Genomic DNA, 27094 nt, shown 5'->3' with positions numbered 1-27094 from the left:
CTTCCAAGCATGAAGAAAAACATAAATAAAAATTCTGCAAATCTGGCTTAATTTTTAGTCCCTTCAATAAGATCAGCTCATTAAAATGAACATGTAATTAGTATAAATTATTTTAAAATTATATTACCCCTTATTATCAACTTCCATTGATATCTTAATCCTATATGATTAAATTCTATTTTCTTCAGTCTAGTCCCATCATACAGCTGGAACTTTATCTTAATGATGTATTTTCATGTTTGCAAGTTTATTAAACTTTCTCTTATTTCTTATAGTTCCATTATATTCTATTAAAAAAGCTTTAGCTTAACATAGACATTACTGAGCTTTCTACACAGTTCAATTGTTCTATTTATTTTAGGTGTTTTTTTTTTTTAGAAGCACCCATTATTTTTATTAACATTGTATTTTATTATATTTTAAAAATTTTCTCCTAGATTTATGTTTATAACTTCATGTGAAGTTCAAACTGATCAAAAGAGTATAAATCATTACTTAAAATACTATCATTGCTGAATTTATGAAATGACACCAGTTCTTCATCAAAATATTCTCTGTGAGCAATTGTTTAGTCACTAAGTTATATCTACCTCTTGTGACTCCATGGACTGTAGCCCACAAGTCTCCTCTGTTCATGGGATTTCCCAGGCAAGAATACTGGAGTTGGTTGCCCTTTCCTTCTCCAGGGGATCTTCCTGACCCAAGGATCTAACTCACATCTGCTGCTTGGTAGACAGATTCCTTACCACTCAGCCCCCTAGGAAGCACTTTGTGAGCAACTGCAGTCAGAAAAACACTCTTAACTTGCAATTTAGAATGTAAGTGCTAAGATGTCCCTGAAAAAAATAGAGAAAACTTTAGAGACTCTGGAAAATTTGTTGAGACATTTATACAAAATAGAAAAAGATAATATTATTATAGTCATAATGATATGATTAAGCACAATTTAAGGCTCACTCTATGCTGAGGTTTCTGTCAGACAACACTACGGAGTCCTGGCTTTCAAATTAAAACACTGCACTTCATTTTCTCACTGAAATGAAGTGAAGTGAAAGTTGCTCAGTCGTGTCTGACTCTTTGTGACCCCATGGAGTGTAGCCCATCAGGCTCCTCTGTCCATGAAATTCTCCAGGCAAGAATACTGGAATGGGTTGCATTTCCTCCTCTAGGGGATCTTCCTCACCCAGGGATAGAACCCACATCTCCTGAAGCTCCTGCATTGCAGGCAGATTTTTTACCCCTGAGCCACCAGGGAAGTCCTCACTCTATGCTGAGAACTCTTATAAAAGTTTTACATATTTCATTTAATCTTCCAAATAACAGTTACCCTTCCCATTATGAAAATATGAACACTGAGGAACAGAGAGTTAGATTCATACCTATACAGTATTAAAATGAGAAACAAATCTATTATAAAGAATGGGTGGTAATCCTAAGAGATAAATGATACCCTTATTAAAAGAGAAAAACACCATCAAAATGTCAATATATTTAGTTGATTTTGTTCAAGTTTAAGGGTTCTACTCTTGGAGAAGGAAATGGCAACCCACTCCAGTATTCTTGCCTGGAGAAACCCATGGATGGAGGAGCCTGGCAGGCTATATTCCATGCGGTTGCAACTAACCTCAGTTGGACACAACTGAGCAACTAAACAGCAGCAGCAAGGGTTCTACTAATTGCATCTGAATTGAAAATTACTTTCCTACATTTTCCATTTTCATGATTTTGGAAAAATCATCCCAAAGTTATAGGCTGGATAGTAAATGTTTCTTTAAAAGCAACATGATATAACAACATAGCAGGATTTGTTAGTCAATAAGAACACTGTTCAAACATGTTCTATTGATTTCAAATTAATTCAGTGACTTATGTAAGTTTCCAAGGTCTTGTATCATATCAGTATTCTCTGTTAAATAAAAGTATTTAACTTTATTAAGTTGTTATGAATTTTAAATGAAATGATTATGTATAAATTCACTACCATAGATAAGGTAATTTATAAAAGTTACTTATCTGTTTCTCTCCCTCTTTACCTGAAATAGTAATACTTTCTCTTATATATTGGTAAGATCATGTGGCTAATTTTAACCATGGGGCTATGAACACAAGTCAGGTATACTATCGAAGCTTAGACAATAAATGATGAAAGTGTCGTCTTGAAAGTCTTTCTGATTTCACATCCAGCTGTCAGCTAGATGCCACCAAGGCAGTTTTAAACATCCATATTGAAGATCCTAGAATAACTATAAAGAAGGGAAGAAAGATTCTAACAATGTATAGTACAACTACATGTGACACTAGGAAAGTTGTCTGCTCCCTGAGCCACAAGCACTGAATAACAATGACATTGATGTAAACGCAGCTTTATTTTGTTAAATAAGATTTGCAATTTTTTTTGTCACCAAGCATCTAACTAATCTACCAAATCCATGCATAGCCAATATAGAGAGAATGACCGAACTCCCTCTGCTTCTCAGTGAACACTTCAGGGAAAGATACATTGAATGGCTTAGTTTGAATCAGAATATGCATCACCCCATTCCCTACTCCCTGGAAGAAAATACCAAATCAACTTTTACTTATTACATAGAAGATCCATAGGAAATGTATAGATAAGAGGAAAAGAAGACCTTAAAAACAGAAGATGGACAACTAATCCTATTTGTGTCAATCATCATGGAGTTGGGGACCTCAAGCCTGAATCTCAGATGACTTGCTGCTACTAAAACTTGTCTACTGTGAATGTTCCTTTGATTGCTATATAAAATATGCAAGCTATAAATTCTAAATGTAGGCTTAAACTTATTGTCATGGTGAATAACATTGTATATATGTATATATATAGGGCTTCTCAGGTGGCAATAGTGGTAAAGAGCCCACCTGCCAATGGAGAAGATGTGAGACTCAGGTTTGATCCCTGGGTCAGGAAGATCCCCTGGAGAAGGGTATGGCAACCCACTCCATACTCTTGCCTGGAGAATCCTGTGGACAGAGGAGCCTGGCGGGCTATCGCCTATAGGTTTGCAAAGAGTTGGACTTTACTGAAAGAACTTAGCCCAGCACATGAAGCACATATATATGTATAAGTATGAAGCTTTGGTCACCTATGTATTAATTGTCCCCTGTTTTACCTGTATTGATTGTTTTCAATATCTATGTAGAGAAGTTAAATTTAATCAAACTAAAAGTCATGATTGATTCAATCAGCCTGCTCGGTCTGTATGGGGCACTTTAGATCAAAATGGGACTGTCAAATTTAATTAAACCCAGATATCTTATATACTTTAGTATTTACACAATGCCATACCTATAGGCTTGATTTTCCTTCCTTGAGTATTGTCTTATTTGCTGTTTTTAGTTTAACTATAACATTTGGTCCTGGATAGAAGCCAGCCATTGTAGTATTTGTTTTTGAGGTACAAAACTTTATCAAGATAATTACAAGTGTTATAGGTTCTGCAAATTCTGTAAAATAATCAGTAATATGTTTCATATCTTCCCAGGAGCAATCCATAAATAGAAAACTATTTAAAAATGATATATTTCAACAATATACAGAGCTGACAAAAATTAATCACAAGAGAGTTTTCAAGCTGAGTATTAGGTATTGGTCTTTGCATAGAAGTCTGACTATGCTAGATGTTCTCATGAGTACTATCTCATCCAATTTTCCTAACTCTATAAAGTATGTACTATTTGCTTGATATTACCAATGAGGAAACTGAAGCCAAGAAACACTAAGTTACTTATTTATATGTATATATTTAGTTATTGTGTTCATATCAGAAATTTTGTCATTTGAAGTTAAACCAAGTATGCAATTAAAGAAAATCACTTATTTTATTTTTGGTTGCAGTAGGTCTTTGTTGCTGTATGTGGGCTCGCTTTAGTTGTAGTAAGCAGGGGCTACTCTTAGCTGCATGGGCTTCTCATTGTGGTGGCTTCTCTTGTTCCAGAGCATGGGCTCTAGACATGCAGGCTTCAGTAGTTGCAGCACGTGGGTTCAGTATTTGTGGCTCCCAGGCTCTAGAGCGCAGACTCAATAGTTGTGGCACATGGGCCCAGTTGCACTGGGGCGTGTGACATCTTAATTCCTGGACCAGGAATCCAACTCATGTCCCTTGCATTGACAGACTCCTAATCACTGGACCACTAGGGAAGTTCCCAAGTATGTCTTTTTGAAATGAATTTAGATGAATCTACAAATATTAGGTTCATGAAGGGTATGAAATATGAGGACATTATATGTTAAAACATTTGTTTCCTCGAAAATAATTTTAATATCACCGCCTTTGATGGGGAGATTACTGAATTCCTTTGTTGTGCATACATTTTATGAAATATGTTTTTCTATTTCAATGTATTAAAATAAATCTTATTGAATATGGGCTTTGAACAATTCTTGAGTGATACTGAAACTTTACTCAGCCCTATAACTGTATTTTGTTAGCAGATATTTAGGCAATACATTGTAGAATGACTTTTGATTTCAGTAAATTGGCTAAAGGAAGAAAATAATCTTGAGAAAAATGACCAAAATCCATCAGGTATATAGCTATAGTTTAAAGATATTATTGATCTTTTCACTTGAATTCTCTGTAGAAGAATAATTATCATATAGTGATGATTATTTCATAGTACTAAATGTCAGAGGTAACATTAAGATTTAGGCCCTTTCTATTTAGTCTGTTCTCTCCTTAGGTATTCAAATATAAATTTTGTTCATATTCTTCAAAAGGCCTATTATATTTTAAATTTAAATTAGCTTTGTGAGACTTTCAAACATTTCATGGACATTTTTTGATTAGCTTATTTTTTATTCCTTAAAGAGAAATGATGTCTGTATAATGTACTAACTGGTTTCTAATAACTTCATTTGATGATAAAATTACCAAAAAAAAAAAATTACCTAATAGTATAAGTTGTATATTTTATTACTGGATATAGAATCATTAGGACACTGCAATTCATTAGCATATTATGTGGGAAGAAATATTATAGTACACTAAAATATTATAATGATAGTGCTGGGTTTAAATTCTATCTCTGATCCTATATTATAGCTCCTTTTCTTCAACTGGAAAATAGGGATATACATTCAAGATCATATGGATATTCTGAGGCTTAAAAGAGGACACACACACACACACACCCCACCCCCACCCCAAAGACTTGATGGTTATTCTGAGGCTTCAAAGAAATTATACCCACCCACCTGCCGCAAAGGCCTGACAAGGAGATAAGCAATTATAGTTAAGCAAATAGATAAGTGTGGAGAAGGCAATGGCAACCCACTCCAGTGTTCTTGCCTGGAGAATCCCAGGGACTGTGAAGCCTGGTGGGCTGCCGTCTATGGGGTCGCACAGAGTCGGACATGATTGATGTGACTTAGCAGCAGCAGCAAATGGATAAGTAAGATAGTATCAGGCTCTGCATTTCAAGCTCTGCATTACTAGCCTAAAAGGTAGATTAATTATGACAGAGCCATAAGTATTGATGGGGAACCTACTTTAACTGAGGAAGAAGGGGTCTAAGTAGATGTGACATTTTTGCTGCAGAGTAGGATAATATGGAGAGTGAATGGATATTTGAGGAGAGAGGAACATACTATGTGTGAGTGGGAGCACCAACAAACTCAGAATGTGTGATAGAATTTCAAGTCTATTTTATGTTTAGAAGTTGTGCTTATAACATTAAAATGTATCCAGTCCTCAGAGCTGTAAGTTTTACCCACATGAATTCAGCTCTATGGATGCAAGTTTGTAGAGTAAGTGGATACTTGGGTTTAACCACAGTGGGTGTTACTGTTTGTTCTTTAGGTGAATGTAAAGGAGAAAGCACAAGAATTATTTGAGTCACTATGCTGTACATTTTAAAATTATAAAGTGCTATACATCAGTTATGCTAAGTCACTTCAGTCGTGTCTGACTCTGTGCGACCCCATAGACGGCAGCCCACCAGGCTCCCCTGTCCCTGGGATTCTCCAGGCAAGAACACTGGAGTGGCTTGCCATTTCCTTCTCCAATGCATGAAAGTGAAAAGTGAAAGTGAAGTTGCTCAGTCGTGTCCAACTCTTAGCGACCCCATGGACTGTAGCCTAACAGGCTCCTCCGTCCATGGGATTTTCCAAGCAAGAGTACTGGAGTGGGGTGCCATCGCCTTCTCCGATATCTTAATAAAACTGGAAAAAAAGAAGAGAGACATTTAAAAGGCAGTGTTTACAAGGGATAAAATCTAATTGATACATTTTAGGAAGTTAGTGATTACAAAGAAAGTTAGAGGTCAAAGTATAAGCAGTTTCCAAAAAGAGAAATAAGTGAAATTTGAATAAGTGAAATTATTTTCTGAAGAAGTAAGTGTCCCTCTAGTTCAAGATCTGTTTGGTAATCTGAACAACAAAACTTGTCTATATAGGAGACAAAAGTAATAAGTAGTCCTTGATTCATATAGAGTTTACCAGATTCTTAGAATGAAAGATTGTGTGTGTGTGTATGTGTGTGTGTGTGTGTGTGTATATGGCTTCATATTGGTAATTAATTGCCGAATGATACTTGGCAAGTTAAAAACATTCAAGATTATGCTGGGCTTGAAAGGCAGGCATGCAAAGACGCTTGGAAGAGATTTGCTTGCCTCATAAGTTAACTGCTAAATTCAGTTATTTCCTTATTCAGTATTTTGCTTCTCCTCTAGAGAATGCACAGAATATGTTCTGCTTATATTCAACTGGTACACCTGAGCATCTTAGAAGGGCAAGAGATTAAAAAAGTAACAAAATGGAAATTTTAGAAAATAAATAATACAATGTTGAAAAGAGGGGAAATGAAATTGACAGGAAAAATAAAAGAAAATAATATGATGAAGGCATGAACAGGAGTAGAGAAATTTGTAAAATCTAAGAGTAAGAAGGATGAAATAAAACCTAATATAGGCTGCTGCTGCTAAGTCGCTTCAGTCATGTCCAACTCTGTGTGATTCGAGACGGCAGCCCATCAGGCTCCACCGTCCCTGGGATTCTCCAGGCAAGAACACTGGAGTGGGTTGCCATTTCCTTCTCCAATGCATGAAAGTGAAAAGTGAAAGTGAAGTCGCTCAGTTATGTCCAACTCTTAGCGACCCCATGGACTGCAGCCTACCAGGCTCCTCTGCCCATGAGATTTTCCAGGCAAGAGTACTGGAGTGGGGTGCCTAGGCTAGGTAAATGCAAAAGTAAACAGGGAAGTATGTTATTGTGAAAGTACAGTGACAGAATTAGTTAAGTGGGCATGTTTTTCTGCCTAAAGGGGAAATGATTATTTTTATTTGATTTAGATAATATATTAGTATGAATAATAAAGTTAACTCTCTTAGAAGCAGGGACATACTTTTATGGCATTTCAAGAGACTGGAATATTGTGTAAGAGATAATACACATATATGCACACAGTCTTAATTTTAAAAAAAATTTAGTTTGAATTGCTAGTAAAAGCTCAGTTGCTATGACCTCACGTAGTCTAGTAGCACCTGCAACACCAGAAAAAGCTTATGTCTGTTGCATTCTTAAGCTCTGCTCTGACCTCAGCAGCTTGGATTATATTTTAGTGTAAAGAGATCATGTCATCTGGGATATGGTTAGTTTTATCTCATTTTAAAAACCAGAGTCACCTCAAGTTGACATTTCTTCTTTCCTTTGACCCATTCCCTTTTTCTTTCTCAAAACCACTAATATCAAAGAAAACACTGAAATCTCCTTCCTTTATGTTATCCAGCTTGCTTTCTTGGTACGGTTCAAAAAAATGACCTTGGAATTATAGAAAGTTTAAAATGGTTTGGAGAAAACTTTCCAGCTGATGTTGCTTGATATGTTCTTAAACCAACATGTTGCTGAGACCTGACCTAATTGAAAACTCCACAGGCTCAAATTTTTGTGTGATGAAATAAACTAAATGACCCCAGAAATACCCAAATGTACCCTGCTGCTGCTGCTGCTGCTAAGTCGCTTCAGTCGTGTCCGACTCTGTGCAACCCCATAGACGGCAGCCCACCAGGCTCCCCCGTCCCTGGGATTCTCCTGGCAAGAACACTGGAGTGGGTTGCCATTTCCTTCTCCAGTGCATGAAAGTGAAAAGTAAAAGTGAAGACGCTCAGTCATGTCCGACTCTTTGCAACTCCATGGACTGCAGCCCACCAGGCTCCTCCATCCATGGGATTTTCTAGGCAAAAGTACTGGAGTGGGGTGCCATTGCCTTCTCCGAAATGTACCCTAGTGGTTCTCTAAAATGAAACACACACACACACAAGCCAAGCATTTCATGCACTGAAGCTGACTTTGGTGACTAATTCCTTCCTTGTTACTTGATATTCCAACTGTGTTGTTGTTGTTCAGTCACTAAATCATGTCTGACTCTTTGTGACCCAATGAACTGCAGCTCTTCAGTCTTCCCTGTCCTTCATTATCACCCGGAGTTTGCTCAAATTCATGTCCGTTGAGTTGGCGATGCTGTCTAACCATCTCATCTTCTGTCAACCCCTTTTCCTCTTGCCCTCAATCTTTCCCAGCATCAGGGTCTTTTCCAGTGATTCAGCTCTTCACATCAGGTGATAAAATTATTAGAGCTTAATTTCAGCGTAAATCCTTCCAATGAGTATTCAGGGTTGATTTTATTTAGGATTGACTGGTTTGATCTTGCAGTCAAAGGGAGCCTCTAGAGTCTTTTCTAGTACCACAATTTGAAAGCATTAGTTCTTCGGCACTCAGCATTCTTTAATGGTCCAACTCTCACATCGATATATAACTACTGGAAAAACCATAGTTTTGATTATTCAGACCTTTGGCAAAGTGATGTCTCTGATTTTTAATACACTGTTTTGGTTTGTCATCTATGTTTGCACTCATCTCACATACTAGCAAAGTTATTCTAAAATTCTCCAAGCTAGACTTCAACAGTATGTGAACTATGAACTTCAAGATGTTCAAGGTGGATTTAGAAAAGGCAGAGGAACCAGAAATCAATTTGTCAACATCCATTGCATCATCAAAAAAGCAAAAGGGTTCCAGAAAATCATCTACTTCTGCTTTATTGACTTATGCCAAAACCTTTGACTGTGTGGATCACAATAAACTACGGAAAATTCTTAAAGAGATGGGAATACCAGACCACATTACCTGCCTCCTGAGAAATCTGTATGTAGGTAAGGAAGCAACAGTTAGAACTGGACATGGAACAACAGACTGATTCCAAATCGGGAAAGGAGTACATCAAGGCTGTATATTGTTACCTTGCTTATTTAACTTATATGCAGAGTACATCATGAGAAACGCTGGGCTGGATGAAATACAAGCTGGAATCAAGATTGCTGGGAGAAATATCAATAACCTCAGATATGCAGATGACACCACCCTTATGGCAGAAAGTGAAGAAGAACTAAAGAGCTTCTTGATGAAAGTGAAAGAGGAAAGTGAAAAAGCTGGCTTAAAACTCAACATTCAGAAAACTAAGATGATGGCATCTGGTCCCATCACTTCATGGCAAATGGATGGGGAAGCAATGAAAACAGTGACAGACTTTATTTCTTTGGGCTCCAAAATCACTGCAGATGGTGACTGCAGCCATGAAATTAAAGGACACTTGCTCCTTGGAAGAAAAGTTATGACCAACATAGACAGCATATTAAAAAGCAGAGACATTACTTTGCCAGTAAAGTCCATATAGTCAAAGCTATGGTTTTTCCAGTAGTCATGTATGGATGTGAGAGTTGGACTATAAAGAGAGCTGAGCACTGAAGAACTGATGCTTTTGAACTGTGGTGTTGGAGAAGACTCTTGAGAATCCCTTGGAGTCAAGGAGATCCAACCAGTCCATCCTAAAAGAAATCAGTCCTGAATATTCTTTGGAAGGACTCATGCTGAAGCTGAAACTCCAATACTTTGGCCACCTCATATGAACAGTTGAGTCATTTGAAAAGACCCTGATGCTGGGAAAGATTGAAGGCGGGAGGTAAATGGGATAACAGAGGATGAGATTGTTGGATGGCATCACCAACACAATGGACATGAGTTTGAGTAAACTCAGGAGTTCCTGATGGACAGGAAGGCCTGGTGTGCTGCAGTCCGTGGGGTCGCAAAGAGTCAGACATAACTGAGTGACTGAACTGAACTGAACTGAGATTTGTCATAGTTTTCTTTCCAAGGAGGAAGCATCTTTTAATTTCAGGGCTGCAGTCACCATCTGCAATGATTTTGGAGCCTAAGAAATTAAAATCTGTCACTGTTTACACTTTAACCTTTTTATTTGCCACGAAATGGTAAGACCAGATGCCATGATCTTAGGTTTTTGAACACTGAGTTTTAAGCAGACTTTTTGCTTTTACCCTCATCAAAAGGTCCTATAGTCCTTTTCCCTTTCTACCATTAGAGTGGTATTATCTGCATATCTGAAGTTGTTGATATTTTCTTGGTAATCTTGATTCCAGATTTTGATTCATCTAGCCTGGCATTTCCCATTATGTGCTCTGCATATAACTTAAATAAGCAGGGTGACAACATACAGCCTTGTTGTACGTCTTCCCCAAATTTGAGCCATTTTGTTGTTTCATGTCCAGTTCTGTTTCTTCTTGACCTGCATACAGGTTTCTCAGGAGCCAAATAGGTGGTCTGGTATTCCCATCTCTTTGTGAATTTTCCACAGTTTGTTGTGATACGCACAGTCATAGGATTTAGTATAGTCATTGAAGCAGAAGTAAATGTTTTTCTAGAATTCCCTGGCTTTCTCTGTGATCTAAAGAATGTTGGCAATTTGATATCTGGTTCTTTTGCCTTTTCTAAACCCAGCATGTACATCTGGAAGTTCTTGGTTTACATACTGCTGAAGCCTAGCTTGAAAGATTTTGAGCATTACCTTGCCAGCATGTGAAAATAGTGCAGTTGTATGGTTGTTTGAACAGTCTTTGGCATTGCCCTTCTTTGGGATTAGAATTAGAAAAGGTGAATAAGTCATTTCATGTTATTTGAAGTGCTAGACAAGATATCTTAAATGGCAATGGAAGGTTTGTCATAGAGAATTAGTTCTCAATTCACAAGTGCTACAATTACTCATCAACTACTTCTTAAGTTTCTACTATTAATAGGTACTCTTACAGGTCCTTGAGATATGGCTCTGAGCAGTATAAATATCCCACTGCTGCAGAACTTACATTCACATATTTAAGTTGATTTAGACAGAACACTAGTCCAAGTAAAGAAATGGCAGAAGGAGTAATGAGAAGAAGCTCCTGGGTACTGTATACTCTGAATGGTTTTATTTTCTCATCAAAACAGTAAATATTAATGAACCCCCATAAAAACAACTGTAGGAGAGAAAAAATGTTAGTTGTACTGACAAAAATCTCTTTCAGAAAGGATTAGTGCACCTGTGGAATGCTTGTTATATTTGGGATCACGAACAGCCAGAACTATAGAGTGATTATTGATTAAATTTGCAATTAAAATTAAAATGTGAACTTGAGAGACGTTTCAGACACTAGAAATTCTATATTAGAATAGTAACTCTCCTCAAACTGAAGAGAAATGCATGAATCCTTCTATGCTTTAGATTGGTGTGAACTCAGAAAACAATTAGAACTGAGGTATTATAAAAGAGGACAAATTTTCAGAAAAGATTGTCATATTTATTCTTAAAGTTTTTCCTCATTAATGAAATAGCTGAGAAAGGGCCACATAATCTCATAAAAAGAGCTAATTATATCCTAATTTATGTCCTGATAAAGACATAAAATTCTCACAAGTATTCCCTCCATGAATGTAAAGAAAAACTCAGAAGATGCTGATCAACATAAGTCAGGTGACGACTGTTGAAATGACACTTCTGAAAATTGCATCCATTTGAGATGTAACTCCTTTACTTTAAGTATATAAACAAGTAAATGAATGAGAAAAACATTATTAGCTTAATAATATTAATTGGACTTGGCACTGGGAAGTCACACACCAAAGTGAAAAAGATTCAAATCTGAGGTCAGAGAAAATGAGATGGCATAGAATGGCCTCACTTCCTTTTTCGGCATGGTGATTATAGATCAGTGTATGAACTATATGAAAGGCAATCATATTAAAAAAAGATGTAATTTAAAACATTTAAATGAGGATAGAAATCTAGGTGAAAATAATTATTAGAATATTAAAATCAATTAGAAAGTGCCTTAAAGACCATAAATCACATGCTCTAGTGTTTTTTACATATAGAGAAGAAAAATAAAAAATAAGCCATTTTCAGAATTGCCCATCAATACTTTAGTGTAAAATATCTTTATTTCCACTTAGTAAATTTACTTTTTATTGATGATATGAAATCTGTTACTAATTCGATTACTTTGAAAAAGCACAGTAAATTAAATTTTAGACTTAATGCTCATAAGTATTCAATAAAACCATAACTTAATGAATTGAATTCTTCCTCTAATTTATTTATTATATGATTATTGAAAATATTACATTTTTTTGTCAGCACTATGAAAAGTGCCAAACATATAATGTTTATTCAAAATAAAAATGATTCAGAATACACTAAATTTCTATCTGAAATCTAAAGGAAACAGATGTCTTTTTATTAGTCTTTTTGTAGCTATACATCAGTGTTTATGTCATGAGTGTTGACATCATATAAACAGAAGTAAATCATGTCTTATCTAACAATGCTTTTGTCAAAATCATTTTAGCTAAAGTAGAAAGCAGAGTCATGCACATACATGCATTGAGAGATTTTTCATGGCATATTATAATATTGTTAGTATTCATTCTCACCAAAATAATATGAAAAGTTAAGCATGGTTATATTTTCAGAGAAAAGTGAATACTGTTTTCACTAAGGATGGGAATACTGATAAGACTATAGATCATCTTAAGAGAAATTGAAGAGTACTGGGATTTATCATGTATATTTAATTCATGTCTTGCCCTTTATTAACATTATTTTACCTATCATCTGGAAAATAGCAGAATGGCTTTAAAAAAATTCTACATCACCTCCTTAGTCCAAACATTTTATACTTGGAGCTACTTGAATTTATAAAAGCTATGTTTTTTTTTTTTTTTTAAAGCTATGTTTTTAAAGAAATCACTTGTCCATTTTGTTGTATTGTGCATAGGATGAATTGTTTTATCCAATTTCCTTACCTGAAAATTGTTTTCTTTGTAAATGAAACCCTTTAAACTATTGTTAAATGGTATTTTATGCATTTTATTCAATATTTTACTCTAAAGAAAATTTGGTATTAGAATTTTATCACAGAGCCACAATTTAATTTTGAATTACATTTGACACATTACATATGAATGATATAAATCTCTAAAAAGATAAATTACATTCCCAGTAAGGAGTATAATAGAATACAAATCCTTATCTCCAAAGTCAAAGCTCTTTGTACATCCTATTCCATTTCTGGTAGAGTAATCAAAATCATACTAATGTACTCCTACTAAGATATGAAAATAATACAGTTTTATAGTAATGAAGAGGAAAACAGTCTGGTTCCTCAAAGTGTTAAAAATAGAACTTCCATATGATCTAACAATAAATTCTGGATATAGATCTCAAGAAAATTAAGACATTATTATTTTTTGAGTTATTTTTTTTCTGTTTACTTCTTTTTTATTATTATTATTATTTTTTACTTTACAATATTGTATTGGTTTTGCCATACATTGACTTGAATCCGCCATGAGTGTACATGTGTTCCCCATCCTGAAACCCCCTCCCACCTCCCTCCCCATCCCATCCCCCTGGGTCATCCCAGTGCACCAGCCCCGAGCACCCTGTAAGACACTGATTTTTAAAGATGTGTGCATCCCAGTGTTCATTGCAGATAAATTTTTTATAATAGCCAAGATATGGAAGCAACCTAACTGTCTATCAACAGATGAATGAATAAAGAAAACCTATTATATTCATACATATATATATATATACACACATAATGTTATATAATGTTTATTGAAAATGGAAATTATTTAGAATATGCTATATTTCTTGAATTGAATATTGTGCTGTGCTAAGTCACTCAGTAGTGTTCAACTCTTTGTGACCCCATGGACTGTAGCCCGCCAGGCTCCTCTGTCCATAGAGATTCTCCAGACAGGAGTACTGGAGTGGGTTGCCATGCCTTCCTACTGGGGATCTTCCCAATCCAGGGACTGAATCCAGGTCTCCCACATTGCAGGTGGATTCTTTTCTGTCTGAGCCACTGGGGAAGTTTGAAATGAATATTACTCGTGCATTAAAAGAAAAAAAAATTCCTTTTCTGACAACATAAATGAACCTGAAGGGTATTATGCTTAGTGAAATTAGTAAAACAGGGAAAGACACATACTGCATATTTTCTCTTATATGTGGAATCTATAAAATAAGGCAAATGAAGGAATATAACAAAACGGAAACAGACTCAATACAGAGAACAAACCAATGGTTAGCAGAGGGGAGAGATGTGGGGAGAAGGGCATTATAGAGGAAGGGGATTAAGAGCTACAAACTGGTAGGTATAATATAAATAAGTTACAAGGATATAATGTACAGCACTTAGAATATAACCAACATTTTATAATAATATTGTTCAGTTGTTAAGTCACGTCTGACTCTCTGTGACCCCACAGAACGCAGTACGTCAGGCTCTCCTGTCCTTTACTAAATTCTGGTGGTTGCTCAGATTCGGTCCACTGAGTCGGTGATACCATCCAACCATCTCATCCTCTGTCACCCACTTCTGTTCCTGCCTTTGGTCTTTCCCAGCATCAGGGTCTTTTCCAATGACTTGGTTCATTGCATCAGGTGGCCAAATTATTGGAGCTTCAGCTTCAGCATCAGTCTTTCCAATGAGTATTCAGGGTTTTTTTTTTTTTTTTTAGGATTGACTAATTTTATCTCCTTGCAGCCCAAGGGACTTTCCAGACTCTTCTCCAACAACGCAATTAGAAATCATCAATTCTTGGGCACTCAGCCTTCTTTATTTTGACTTTAATCTATATAAATATAGAATTACTAGGTTGTACACTTGAAACTAATATAATATTGTAAGTCAGCTATACTTCAGTTCTAAAAATAAACATGAAGTAAGGGAAAGAAAACAAGAAACAACCACATGACACTTCAGGGTTGACGAGAAAAATAAGACTTGAGGGCATAAAATCTTGGATAAAGCTTTGGGAAAACTCTCAAAGAAATGAACCAAAATTCTGCAGTTACTTTTTCCTTCCAGATCCATCATCTTTAGCAAGCATCCAAACAAGGTTCAGTTCAGTTCGGTTGCTCAGTTGTGTTGGACTCTTTGGCACCACAGGGACTTCAGCACTCCAGGCTTCCTTGTCCATCACCAACTTCCGGAGCCTGCTCAAACTCCTGTCCATTGAGTTGGTGATACAATCCAACCATCTCATCCTCTGTCGTCCCCTTCTCCTCCTGCCTTCAATCTTTCCCATCATCAGGGTCTTTTCCAGTGAGCCAGTTTTTCACATCAGGTGGCCAAACTATGGGAGCTTCAGTTTCAGCATCAGTCCTTTCAGTGAATATTCAGGACTGATTTCCTTTACAATTGACAGGTTTGATCTTCTAGCAATCCAAGGGACTCTCAAGAGTGTTCTCCAACACCACAGTTCAAAAACATCAGTGCTTTGTCACTCAGCTTTCTTTATGGTCCAACTCTCACATCCATACAAGACTACTGGAAAAACCATAGCTTTGCCTAGATGGACCTTAGTTGGCAAAGTTATGTCTCTGATTTTTAATAAGGTGTCTAGTTTGGTCAGAGCTTTTCTTCCAAGGAGCAAGCATCTTTTAGTCTCGTGACTGCAGTCACTATCTGCAGTGATTTTGGAGCCCAAGAAAATCTGTCTGTCCCTGTTGCCATTGTTTCCCCATCTATTTGCCATGACGTGATGGGACCAGATGCCACAATCTTAGTTTTCTGAACTTTGACTTTTAAGCCAGGTTTTTGTCTTTTTCTCTTTCACCCGCATCAAAAGGCTCTTTAGTTCCTCTTTTCTTTCTGCCATAAGAGTGGTGGTATCTGCCTATCTGAGGTTATTGATATTTCTCCCTGTAATCTTGATTCCAGCTTGTACTTCATCCAGCCTGGCCTTTCACATGATGTACTCTGCATATAAATTAAATAAGCAGGGTGGCAATGTATAGTCTTTACATAGTCCTTTCCCAATTTTGAACCAGTCTGTTGTTCCATGTCTGTTTCTAATTGTTGCTTCTGATCTACACACAGATTTCTCTGGAGGCAGGAAGGTTATCTAGTATCCCATCTCTTTTAAGAGCCAGACAAGGTTAAGCAAGAATTGCAATGCAAAGAGAGATACAATGACCTGATAACCACATTCTGATTTTTTTTTCACTTGCAAGCTTGTTCTGATATTTAAAGATATCAGACAGAGGCCAACAATGGGCACAGATCTCACAAATGCAAAAATATTTAGGCAGTTTTACATTTCTGGTGATTTAAGTTCGGAAATTGTGTTATAATTTGTAAACTGGTATGAATTTTGATACAACTCCAGTATTCTTGCCTGGAGAATCCCATGGACAGAGGAGTCTATGGGGTCACAAGAGTCGGACACAACTTAGTGAATAAACCAACCAACCAAGAATTGTGATACAGTCAACAAACTTGTTTTAAGCCCTGTGAATGCACAGAGAAAGAAGTGATTTCAGCTGGAGAATGTCAAGGAGTAGATACTTTGAAAGGTTTCTGGTAAGTGAGAAGTCATTGAACCATTTTCACATGTTCCCATATTCACCCATATGCAGTTAGATAGTCTCTCTTAAGTGAGTCTAAAGTATTTAGCTTGCACTTCTATTACACCACCTGTATTAATACATTTTAATTATACTTTACACATCTGGCTCTCCTCTCCCATCAACTTCTACTAGCCTGTGCTCATGTACAGTAGAGATCTCATTTTATCCATTTATTTCATGATGTAAGACAACTTATGTCACCAATAAGTGACATAGTAAGTGCTCTTGAATAAGTGGAGAAGCTATCTGTGAGTCCTAGAATAGACAAAAGACTTCATAGAAGTTTGTGATCTAGGACAATTCTTATATGATATTCAGGTAGAAGGTACTCAAAAAGTAGGGAAGCTTCCAAGGAAAGAAAATCTCAAGTGCAAAAATGCCTAAGTGTAATGCATATGGTAGATCTTAAAAATAATTCACACAGATCTGAAAAAAGTTTGAGTTTCCAATATGGCTATAACACTAAATGTTTTGGAAAAAAAAAAAAAAATGAGACTAGGAGATTGTCACATTACCTGATTCCAAGGCCAAGAAATTTTGACATCTTCCTGAAGACTTTCTTAGGAATTTCTAATGTCATTAAAATTTTTGAGGAAAACATAATTGGGATGAAATAGCCTTTAGTTAACTGATATAGCTGTGTAGTAAACAGGTCTTGCCTGTTACCTCGGAAGTCTTTAAGAGAATCTGTGTTTTCTTTGTTGTAAATGTATGCATCCACTAAACAATACACTCAGCATTAAGAAAACTCCTTGTATTTTTTAAACAAAATGTTTCTGTGTTGATATTCCAGCAACTAATATTACTTTAAGAAGAATTATCTGTTCAGTAACAAATTACATTCTCTGGCAGGTTCTGAAATGTTTTCATGTCACAAAATAAGCACCACCCAGAAAATAGCACCGTTATTATCTTGTAACTGACCAGTAATATATATGTAATTATTGTTTTTTCTCTAAATATATGTATTATCTTCATGGCTTCCGCAGTGTTAGTGAGACCCATCAGTTGCAAAAAATTCATCACTGACATTTCAAAAAGCACATAGTCAAATATTCCCTGTGTCTCTAATTAAAGAAATAAACATATCATTCACTATAATGTTTACATTTGAAACAATACTTAAACTTATATTTAGAATAATTTTAAATTATTTAAAAAGTTAAGAAATTACACGATTGTTTCTCAGTATCACCTTTGTTTGAAAATCCTATACCTATGTTTAGGCAGTTTGTTGAAGAAAAAAATATATATACATAGTTTTCTACCTTTTTAAAATTAAAGTGTTATTTTTCTAACGATCTGACAACCCACATAAATTCTAAACTGCTTTTATGGTGCTTTTCCATTAGTTTTTTGTTGCTTGCTAATTACTTTTCTTGCCCAGTTTCATTTGCAGTTTGAATAAACAGTTACTTTCTGCCTGCAGGTTACTAAAGGAATAGTCAATATGCAGCTGTAATAAAATCATAAATTTCTTTGAACAGGCAATTTCCAACTTATACTTCCACAGAGGGTTTTTAAATCTCTACTGTTAGAGAAACAACTTTATGAAAACCTCAAAGTTTTATGCTAATTTATGAAGTTTGGATTCAATGAAGATGGAATCAAAATGATTGGTCATTATAATTTGACATTGCAAAGAATAATCTGACAGTAAAGTGTACCCTTTTTTCACATTTAATTGATATATTTGTTGTTGTTAAGTTGCTAAGTTGTGTCCAGCTCTATGCGACCCCATGGACTATAGCACTCCAGGCTCCTCTGTCCTCCACTGTCTCCTGGAGTTTGCTGAAATTTGTGTCTATTGAGTCAGTGATGCTATCTAACTATCTCATCCTCTGCTGCCCCCTTCTCCTTTTGCCTTCAATCTTTCCCAGCATCAGGATCTTTTCCAATGACTCAGGATTTGCATGAGGTGGCCAAAGTATTAGAGATTCAGCCTCAGCAACAATCTTACCAATGAATATTCAGAGTTGATTTCCTTTAGGTTGGACTGGTTGGATCTCCTTGCAGTCCAAGGGACTCTCAAGAGTCTTCTCCCACACCACGGTTCAAAAGCATCAATTCTTCAGCATTCCTCCTTTTTTTATGGTCTGTCTCTCACATCCTTACATGACTACTGGAAAAACTATAGCTTTGAGAATATGAGCCTTTGTCAGCAAAATGATGTCTCTGCTTTTAAATATGCTGTGTAGGTCCTTCCAAGAAGCTTTTCTTCCAAGGAGCAAGTGTCTTTTAATTTCATGGTTGCAGTTACCATCCCTATTGATTTTGGAGCCCAAGAAAATAAAATCTGTCACTGCTTCAACTTTTTCCCTTTCTGTTTGTAATGAAGTGATGGGACCAGATGCCATGTTCTTAGTTTTGTAGTGTAGAGTTTTAAGCCAGCTTCTTCACTCTTTTCTTTCACCCTCATCAAGGTCTTTAGTACCTCTTCATTTTTTTCTGCCATTAGAGTGGTATCATCTGCATGTCTGAGATTGTTACTATTTCTTCCAACAATCTTGATTCCAAATTGTGATCCATCCCGTCTGTCATTTCACATGATATACTCTGCATATAAGTTAAATAAATTGGGTGACAATATATAGCCTTGTCATACTCCTTTCCCAATTTTGAACCAGTCATTCCATGTTCTGTCTGAGGGTTGCTTCTTGACCTGCATACAGGTTTCTCAGGAGGCAGCTAAGGTGGTCTGGTATTCCCATCTCTTTAAGAATTTTCCACAGTTTTTTTGTGGTCTACATAGTCAAAGGCTTTAGTGTAGTCAGTGAAGCAGACATAGATGTTTTTCTGGAAATCCTTTGCTTTCTCCAAGATCCAATGAATGTTGACAATTAGATCTCTTGTTCTTCTGCCTCTTCTAAACCCAGCTGATACATCTGGAAGTTCTTGATTCACATGCTGCTGAAGACTTGCTTGAAGGATTTTGAGCATAACTTTGCAAGCAGGTAAAATGAGCACAGTTGTACAGTAGTTTGAGCAGTCTTTGAGATTCCACTTCTTTGGAATTGAAATGAAAACTGACTTTTTCTAGTCCTGTGACCACTGCTGAGTTTTCCAAATTTGTCTGCATATTGAGTGCAGCACCACTTTAACAACATCATCTTTTAGGGTTTTAAATAGCTCAGCTGGAATATGCTTCTCAAATTCAGAGGACAGGAGAATCAATTTTCATAGTGATCACTCTGTATATTATTGATGTGTCATGTAACTTGAAGGTTTGATCAACTTAGCTAATTTTAATAGTCGGTATTCAAACTTCATTTGTTTTTGTTTTGTTTTCTATCTTTGTTCCAATGCAACAATAAACTAGAAAGCATATCCACTATTGCCAATAATTTCACCCTTTGGTTTTTCTTTAATAAAATCCTAAGTAAGTTTTAAAATTCATGCCTATATTTCTAACTGAATTTTCCTATGACTGAGATAAAAAATAATAAATATACAAAGTTTTGTTTGCAACATAAGAGACATGTAGTGCTACATTAGTAATAAAAATATAATCCTTTAAGGAAGTTGCATTATTATTTGTACTTGTGAGGTTTTAGTGATATTTCCTTTTTAATATTCTACTTCACTAAAGGATACATATGTCACAAGTATACTTTAGCATAAATGTGAAATATTCAATAACATGGTGAAGTATATTCAATTAAAAAAAATTGAAAAGCACAAATTCAAATGAAATTTTATTTTTGAAACTATGGGCATATATTATTATTATGTTCACATTTATTTCTAAAATATTTTATTAATAACTGCTTTCTTGAAATACAGGGGTAAATTCCAGATAATCAACTTCCCTGAGATAATTCTAAGGAATGACTCTTGTTCTCCGAATCTCTAAGGGTCAGATAAAGGACACATTGTAACTCTTAAAGTCAATGGGTGATTTCTCCTCAGGTAAATTCTCTATTAGATGGGACATGAAGGTGATGATGTCCTAGACATTCTCCCTTATTCAGTAGTTTGGGAATATTTCATCAACCTCTGCTAAGACTCCCCACTGATTCTGGTTTTTAATAACAATAAAATGCATATAAGTTCAGCAATTTCCATTTACATGGTAAGAAAGAAGAAAGAGGCTTTCCAGAGCCTATTAGTGCAGGAAGATGTTTATGGAGAAGGGTCATACTCCTGAGGTCATTGTTCTAAAAACTTTCAGATAATTAGGTTAAAATTTGCATAAAATCAGAAATTTGGGATGCTCATCTGAAATGAGCTGTTTGAAGTCATTTGTACAGTTTTACTCTGATGAGTATCAAGGGGCTCCAGCCATGAGCTGTAGTATTTTATTGATTGTAAAAAATAAAAATGGACCCAAAGCAGAAAACACCATATATATAAAATAAAGAAATTTAGAGAAGTTTTGATACATAGGATGGGAGGTAGAAATAAAAATTAAAAGACTTCAGAGAAAAGGGAATAATTACAGTAAAGTATATTATGAGAGATAAATGTATCTGACAGTGGAAAAATAAAGCTTATTGAATTTAAATTAACTCAGCAATTCTGTATAAATTAGTAATGATTATGAATTTTAGAATACTTGTAAATGTTTTATAAATTTCAAATATGTAAAATATCTGATAGGCAACATAAATTTCTATGTAGAACCTTCAAAACTGCTTTAATAATTTTCTGATACCTACTTGAATTTAGGAAGAAAATTGAAATATAAACAATTAATATATAAAAATATTTAAAAAGTATTGTTCCAAATAAATTAAAATTATTCTCTACAAACTTCAAATTAAGATCAAATTTCTAAAAAATTTTACTTATTAGATGCTAAAAGAAAGGTATTATATATTATAAAAATGTATATATTAATAAAAATGTATATATTAATAAAATATCTTATATAAATAAAAAATATTTTAGAAATAAATATGAAACCTTTTAGTATACTAAAAAAAAAAAGAACACAAACAAGAAAGTATCGTATCTTGGAAAGTCGTGTGAAGATATGTAGGTTAAACACTATCATCTTGTAAGAAATAGTGTTTTAAATTTATTTTTGAAAACAATTAAAATTTGTAAACTTCTTTTTTGTTTCATAGAGTTAAGATGTGTCAAGAAAAAAGTGGGGGAAATTAACTGGCCTGGTTTTGCTGTGGCTCATCATTTCATTAGTAACGAATACTTCTGTAGACTTGGGGAAAAAAATTGAAGGTCTTTCTTGTTAATCATGGGCCTGGACAACATCATTATATACCAGAAATAACATTGTCTCTTTAAATATTATGGGAAGTTGTTTAGAGTTGTAGTTCTAATAACTTCCCCAAAACGCTCACATTCTAATCCTCAGAATCTGAGAAACATTAGTTTTTTGGTAAGAAGGAATTAAGGTTGCAGATCAGTTAAGTTGCCAATCAGGAGATTTTAACCTAAGGAGGTTAACTTGGATTATCCAGGTGATACCAATGTAACTACAAGGATCCTTAAAAGTGAAAGAGGAAGGCAGAAGAGAACAGTCAAAGGGAGATGTGATTAAAGAGGGAAAGTCAGAGAGAAACAACATTAATGACTTTAAAGACGGAAGAAAGGGGGTCGGGAACCATCAAATGTGGGAGGCTTCTAGAAGCTAGAAAAGGAAAGACAATGAACTTTTTTCTGAGAACCTCCAGAATGAAACACAACTCTGCTAACACATGGATTTTAGACCAGCAAGACCTGTGTCAAGTTTTGAACCTACAGAACTGTAAGATTATATTTTTCTGTTGTTTTAAGTTAGTGACTTTGCGGTCGCAACATAGTTGATAGATTTTACAACTTTTCTTTTGAAATGCAACACATACATAAAACATAAAAGCTCAACTGAATACTTAATTATAGTGTTACTACTACTCAGGCCAAGAAATCCAAAATTGCTAGGTCTCTGCTCCTCCCAGACTCATCTTTTGTTCCTTTATGGTCATGTTTCTCTTCTTTTTTTCTTGTAGAATATAATCATCATTCCTAGCCCTTTGTTAGATTTTGACTTACTTTGAAATTTTGTGTAAATAGAGTTTACTTACTTTGTAATTTTTTTTCTCTGTCTTGAGTCCTTTCATTCAATATACTTTTATAATACATTTTTACTCTGCATTTTATTATACACTGTATTCTGGTTTAATACGATTTGATAATTTATCAATTCACTGTCAAAGGATAATAAGGTTTTCCTTTGGAAAAAATAAGATTGTTATTAAGATTGCTAATAAGATTGTTGGGGTTAACAATCTTCCACAGCCTCTTTTAAACATGTATAATAGTGCATATACTTGTGAATTATGCTGAGATATTTAGTCAGGAGTAAAGTTAAATCCAGTGAGAACAACACTCTCTCCTATAAATAATAACATAGGTAATACTTTTCTGCTATCTGAAAATTTTAATTCTTTTTAATTTTCAAGTCATTATGCATTATATTCCTATTTGTGGTTTTATTTGCATTTACACTGCTTGGATATCATAGAGTTCTTCAGTTTGTGATTCACTGTGATATTTTTCTCTAAAACTTTAGAGCCAGTGTTTGTTTTTGAATATCACATCTGACTTATATTTTTTTTCTCCTCTTCTTATGGGAATATAACCACACATAAGTTGAATCTTAGATTCATTCCTCATGTATATTTAAATGATTTTATATTTTTTTGTTCTTTGTTTTTTCCAAGCTTCAGCTTGTATATTTTCTATTAAGCTATCATTGTTGCAACAGACATTTCTTTTGCTATGTCTAGGCTGTTGTTACACATATTATTGATATATTTCATTTCTCAAATATGGAATTTTATTTATTCCTTTACATAGTTCTTTTGTAAAAATTTCTACCTTGTCTGCTTTGGAGGGGCTTATTGATTATATTTTTTTACAATTCTAATTTCAACATCTAGAAAACTCATTGCTCTGTTTCTGTTTTCTGTATGGTCTCTCATTTTTTTTGGCCGTTTGGTTCTGTTTCCTGGCATATCAGACATTGTATTTGACTATAAAGATGCTGTACAATATTAACAGTCTAGAGAAGTGATTTACTTTTCCATCTTGCAGCAGTTATGAGGTCACCTGGATTCAAACAGGAATTTAGATAAATCAAGTCTGAACTTTGTATTGTATTCATTTTTCTCTGTTAATCCCTCAAAACTGAACAGCAAGTTTTCTTAGATATCATATAATGTTTTTTGTTGTTGTTTAAACTATAGCCTATTAATTATCACCATATTTCTAAATTTTTATGCATTTAGTGATTTTAAAGGATATCTTATTTTACTTTTATATTTTATTACATTGGTAATATATTAGTAGTTCCTGATATTCCTGAGTTTACCTCTCTCTTTAGAACATGCATTATTAAACTATATTTTCTCTTTCTCTCTATGCCCCTGTTTCCTTAAAATATATGTATTATTGTATATGTGAACAGACATATATAGATCAAATGTGTGTATTTGATGATGTTCTATGACTTTATACAGATTCTTGAAGTAGGAGTTTAATGTTTTTTTGCAACATAGGCATAAATCCTTATGAGCATACATAATAAATCATACATGGAGGATTGCCCAATTTACTTAAAATATGTATAAATATTTTATATAGCACAAATTTTAAATTTATGATTTTAGATTATGTAAATTATAATTATTTTCCAAGAGATTTTATAATTTCTTAATAGTCCTGAATTCTATGGTATAATATATTAGGAATAAGAAAGAATATTGCTCTAATAAAATTGGGGAAGATCCCATATTCAATGTAAAATATAAGAGAGCTTGAAAAGCAGACATTCTAGTTTAATCATCTATTTGCATCTATTTGCTAAGCAAGTACTGAAGAGCTACTGTACATGAGACATATTATATATGCTAGTAATTCCTTGTCTAAGAAAAGAGATATAAACTTTGTCTTTAGGAACCATGAAGTTTAGGTAGTAAAGTTACAGTACCTATATTTTGCTAGTTTATTGATATAATTGGATATTTATTCATATCACATTTTCTTGAGTTAGAGAAATCAACTTTAGATTTGTCAGGTGATGTTAGATTGACTTCATGGTCCTAATTCACCATGGAGATTTTATTCCAGTGTTTTGCCTGCTTTTTTTTTTAATGCTCAGGTTCTCAAAGTCTCAAAACTGGATCATAAGAAAAAATGACATCTCCAGGTGACTTGGCATGCATAAATTGGAAATTAATAAGACATTTAATTTTATCTAATATTTGATATTTGATAAAATGCTAAATATTTTATCTGATATCATTTGAAGTTTGAACTTAAAGTGGTGAGAATAGAGTGACTATGCTGTGGTGTTTCAAGATATAGAGAAGAATTATTATAAAGTTTGTAAATACTAAATACTAGAGTATATATATAAATAATCATACAGACAGTTTCTTTAAATATTCCACCCAGATGCTTAATATTCTTTAGAGGTTAGTTTCCTAAACCATGTGCATTACAGTAATTCACAGAGGCAGTATGTATGAGCTGTGAATAACGGTATTGTATGAAATGCTTTCTAATCTGCAATTGTTAATAGGCCTCCAGTGACTACCAGCTCAGGATTTAAGAATTGAATGTCTCATCAAGAATAATTCACAACCGGTCAATGTTCTGCTGATGTAATAACATGACCTTGATCTCTGTACCAGATCATGATTGCAAAATAATTAATTCTATTCCTTAGTCCACATTAGTAGTGATGGATGACATCATTTATCAAGACATTGGGAAGTTATTTAGGAAAATTTCTTATCATATCCTTAACCCCTTTGCTACCTACAGCAAAGTCAGATTTGTAAGGTCGGTTTTTGCTAGTCTGGAAGGAGATTTATAATCATTGTTCTGTGCTGCCTGCATAATATATAAGCCTTGGGAGTATTCTAGCTATGTGCTTTCATTTCTGCTCTAACTCTAATATTAGAAAATATTGAATTAATGTGCACTTGGTATGCCTGGAGATCTCAGGTCAGGGTCACCCATGACCTTACAATTCAGCCACAATGGGCTTTGATTTATGGTAGAATTTATAATTTTTACTATTTGAAAGTAGTTTTCCTAGATGATTAACCTATTACAATTCAACAGGCAGTCCTCTGTGAAGAAGAAATCTTGAATTAATTTCCACTCTTTTGACCAGGCTCTATCTCAAATTTTGGTGCAGCATTTTGTTCCTTTGAATACTCACATGTTTTGTAAAAGAGAGTGCATGCCTGTCCACATTTTTCATATAATACTAAATCCAGGAAAATGAAATCTAAAGAAAACATCACTATGGTGGTGGTTTAGTCACTAAGTATGTCCAACTCTTGTGACCCCGTGGACTGTAGCATGCCCAGGGTCCTCTGTCCATGGGATTCTCCAGGCAAGAATACTGGAGTGGGGTGCCATTTCCTTCTCCAGGGGATCTTCCCAGCCTGGGGATCGAATCCAGGTCTCCTGCATTGCGGGCAGATTCTTTATCCACTGAGCTACAAGGGATCTAAACATCACTGTAAGAAAGTTAGTAATCGTGAACATTGAGATCATTGTGGCAGACATTGTACAGTGTTTGAGGGTCTAGGAATGACTATGTTCCAAAGCTGAATTCTTTTTCCTTCTGATTATGCATGACCCTGAAAACTGACTAGGTGTCCTCTCTCTTTCATGACTTCTTAATATATGGGTATAATTTTAAGTTTTGGGGGGCACTAGATACATTCTGTAGTATTGCCCAGTGCATTTTACAAAGAATCCAAGCCATGCCTGCCAAATCACATCACTCCCTCCTTTAAACTTATTTTCTCTTTGTAAGGACAAGAAAAACAGTGGGTTTTCATAATATTTCCCCATCTCAAGGAACATAAACGTCATTCTTTTTTATTCATTTATTTGTTCTCCTTTATCCCAGTTTCTCACACTGATTCCCTTTTACCACAGGCAAGGGATTTAATCTATTTACTGTTACCTTTAATTTATGTAAATGTTCTTTGGTTACATGTATTATTCTGCTCTTTTTTCAATTGGTAGTACATTTTTAGGTTGGATCTCCTTTTCCATGTGTACATTTGCTTTGTTGTTTCTAATTGTTCATGGTATTTGAGGATGTTTAATATATAATACCTATTCTCTGTTTAAGCAATACACACCCAATACTCTATAAATTACTATTACCAAAAATAGCATTGAAGTGAACATCTCCACAGGCCTCCACATGATTGAGAAGTCTTTGAGATAAACATCCAGGAGCACAATTGCTGGATCATATCTTCTTTGGTAACTAATTTGGCTGATTATCCAGAATGGTTGCACCATGCATTCCCTCAAGAGCAAGGTGTAAGTGTTCCTCTACTTCTATATTC

At 34.8% G+C, this 27094-nt stretch overlaps 1 long non-coding RNA gene across 11 annotated transcripts in view; it reads left to right on the top strand.

Moving 5' to 3' along the window:
* The window catches only part of LOC147375928 (uncharacterized), a 381799-nt gene that overhangs the window by 147217 nt on the left and 207488 nt on the right, over positions 1 to 27094 (top strand). For 6 of the 11 annotated variants that reach the window (XR_015161626.1, XR_015161621.1, XR_015161622.1 and 3 more), the window contains exon 1: positions 22216 to 22476. The exons of 2 other annotated variants lie outside the window; for them this stretch is intronic. This is a non-coding gene — a long non-coding RNA (uncharacterized LOC147375928). Of the gene's footprint in view, positions 1 to 22212; positions 22477 to 26938; positions 27069 to 27094 lie in introns of those variants that run through there. 3 more of the 11 variants (XR_015161618.1, XR_015161619.1, XR_015161616.1) reach the window with 3 other exon arrangements.

This window comes from Bos grunniens, chromosome 3 (assembly GCF_055505025.1).
Source record: "Bos grunniens cultivar Pamir isolate PY7600 chromosome 3, Bosgru_T2T1.0, whole genome shotgun sequence".
Taxonomy (NCBI): Eukaryota; Metazoa; Chordata; class Mammalia; order Artiodactyla; family Bovidae; genus Bos; species Bos grunniens.
Note: the sequence above shows the minus strand (reverse complement) of the source record. Positions and strands in the feature narration are given on the sequence as shown.